Source organism: Etheostoma cragini, chromosome 6 (genome assembly GCF_013103735.1).
Source record: "Etheostoma cragini isolate CJK2018 chromosome 6, CSU_Ecrag_1.0, whole genome shotgun sequence".
Lineage (NCBI taxonomy): Eukaryota > Metazoa > Chordata > Actinopteri > Perciformes > Percidae > Etheostoma > Etheostoma cragini.
In genome coordinates, this window is record NC_048412.1 from 8,843,095 (window position 1) to 8,846,446 (window position 3,352).

A 3,352-nucleotide genomic window follows, 5' to 3' on the forward strand; every position below is an offset into this window, starting at 1 on the left:
CTTTGAAACAGAGAATGGAAATTGGAAATGGTTTCATCCTATCCTTCCAAGTGAATGAGAAAGTTTGTCCAAAGCTTTGACTGGTACTGTATGGATCACCAATTTGTCCATTTTAATTCTCTGACAAAACAGATTGAAACAAAATGTGGAGGGAATCTCAATCCATGCAAGAGATTACCATGTCTAGCCACCAACTAAAAGTATCTAAAATCATGTGGATCAGTTATAAAAGGCATCATGCAACCTATCATCAGGTCAAAGCCTTGCTCTTTAACAGGCCTGAGTGTCCGCCCTGCTGAAGTGTCCTTGAGCACAGTTTCCATGTAAATCAAAACCTGGATACCAGTTGATAACACCCACAGTTTGAGAAACACTGTCCAGCCTATTAAATTTTCTCACGCTTATCCAGGAGGAACACCCTGGTGACTATCTCTCTGCCAGACCTCTACATATGTTGGCCAGACAGCAACACACACACACACACATGCACGCACACACGCACATTTAGTCCAGACTGTGGAAGCAGAAGCACCACACCCTGCAAGACAACCAGCTTGTCAGTGAATTTGGCATACCCATTAATTGTGCACAAAGGTATCCTTTCTTTTTCCCGGAATTCGATTTCTCAATCAACAGAAAGGATGAGAAAATCTGGGGGTTTGCAGAAAATACTGCGTACGATAGGGATAGGATACGGGGGGGGGTTTGTAGGCGGAGGTTCCGTGGTGACCTCGCACAGTTGTAGCGGCCTCTAGTAGCCTGGCAGATGCAGGTTAGGATGACAGCCGCAGACACCAGAAAGTGGTTTAGAGAGGTCAATCCGGGGTTAAAGACAAGCAGGGTGGGGCTGTTTTTCCCTGCCAAGAAAATATCAAGGCTTACATCTGGAACCTCTCGCTCACAACACGGGAATAGTTTTCAATAGTCCTTAATAACTAGTAAATATTACCTCTATTCTGGCTGATTTTGTTGTGATTGTGAAACCCTTGTTGAGGGACACTTGGACGGTTGTCCATTTAGGGTTATTTGGTTTGATTATCGTACAAATTACACATTTATCAAAGTTTCACTGGGGAAAAAATAATAATTAGACATAGTAGATCCATATCACCTACTGAGAACATGATACAGATGTTAGAATAACACACACGTGACGTGTAAAACTAAGTTATGACAAAACAACAGATGTGATCATAGGCCAAGAGTGGCTCGTAGGAAAAAATCAGCAGAGTCAGCTGTGAGGCAAGCGGTCTGGGCGAGCAGTCAACTGTGGTGATAAGGAGAATAGCAGGTGAAAGAAGTCTAAACTGTTTGATCCGGCCTGGCCTGGCCCTGCCCGGCCTGGTTCTGGACTGGGCTGCTAAAATGGGTTTAAGAGAACAGAGCCGGGAAGATAAATGTTTGCGGGAAAGAGAGCTCGAGACAGATATTGACCAGAGGTGATAACAACACACACTACCACAGGGGATAGCAGAGATCGTGACGGAGTCACAGGACCCTACAGTTTATTGCCAGTACCCTGTTGGCCTATTGTTTGTTTTTGAGTTCCACTGAACGAGTTTTATAGGCTTTCCTTGTAGTTTATGATCAGTATTTGGTCAGCAATCTCTTTCACCTCTCTGCTCAGGAAACCAAACCAGCTCATTAATGCGCTCTAAACACCGCCCTTTATACCATGACTTTATTTGGGTGCCTTTATACTGTACATACATAGAAGTTACCCTGGAATAGACTGATTGCATCATGATATCATTGCACCTTCTGCTTTTTTTTCACACCGTAGTATTTAGTATGTATGTGTGCGTGGATGTCATATTGTCTGTGTGCCTATGTGTGTGTATGATGTGTATATAATGTGTATAAACCCTTAGTTTCCTTGGTTATAAATAAAGTATCTCTATTGCCTAACAACTAAACAAACTCACTGCTAATGCCTTATAAAATGACAAAATCCAGTTTCTACTGATTACTTTTAAAATGATCCATATATCAGGTGCGCAGGTTGTTTGGAACAATTCACACCAGTGAGTGCAGGAAGTGCGGGGAAATAAAGCTCAGATCCCACCCAGCTTTTGGGGGAAACCAGACTGTAATGGTTCAGCCTGCCTGGCAACCAGCCCAAAATAACAGACTGGATTGAGGATTAGATTGTGAGATTTAAACGATGTCTACAATTCTGTGCCACAACTGGACCCGTGCTACGGTTGTGGTTATTGTAAGTTGGCCATTTGGACTTCATGTTGATTGCGGTTCCAGGGCAGCTCCGGTGAACAGCATGTTTCCTCCTTGAACAAAGTAAGATTAGGATAACCTTGTCCTTTGCAATGATGCGATCTACAGAAACTTGGAGAGATTTTGTATTGCACTGTGTGAGAAGGATTTAGATGAGTTAAATGGCTGGCTACAGCTCCGGAGGTAGAGCACGTTGTCTTTAAATCAGAGGGTTAGTCCTCCTTCTGACTGCATGAACACCAATTTGCTACAGATGGCCAGGCGAGCTCCACTGTCCTCGGTGTTTGAATGTGTGGGGGAATGAGTAAGGAGTAGTAGTAGTGTGCACATCCCTATTTGTGAGGTGCAGGGCAAAAAAAGGGGCAGGATACAACTGAAAAGAATGAGATGTCCGCGCTTTGCTAAATCTCCCATGTGTTTTAATGTGCTGCAGCGTTTCGACCCAGCCGGGTCTTCCTCAGGCAAATGGCTTTCAGCAGCGACATATTCAAACTAATTACCAAGGGCTGGATCAGCTGAACTCATTTAAACTGATTACAAGTGCTACCTTTACCATATATTTCCAAATAAAGCAATTGGTGATACAAATACGCACACAGACAATGAAAAAATAAAAAAATTAATGGGAGAAAGGACGGTAGAATTAGCAGAGTGCGGGCATCCCATTTTTTTTGGGACGAGTAAGGAGGACAGAAAGGCACATTTTGAATTTGTGTTTTCCTGAGGCACATGAACCTTTTTATAAGTGTATTCCATTTACCATGGAGAGGGGCAAAATAACACATATGTAATACACAGCTTGACAAATATTTTAAAGCCACTAGATGGATTATTTTCCGTTTAGATACGTAATTAATGTATTATGACTAGCTGCTTGCACGTGATTTCAGTTTTTAAACTCAAACCAAAAAAATTACTTGAATCAAATGCAATCCGTACGGTTTTAGTTCTAGATCAATGTTCATTATAAAACAATGGAATATAACATAACTGACTGATGTGGAATTATTTTGCTTTGTCATTTCACCGCTGTTGTTATGGTTAGGGTTAGGGTTAGGGGATTAGGGTTAGGGTTAGAATATCAGAACATAGTGAACTACACAGCATAAGAAGACAATAC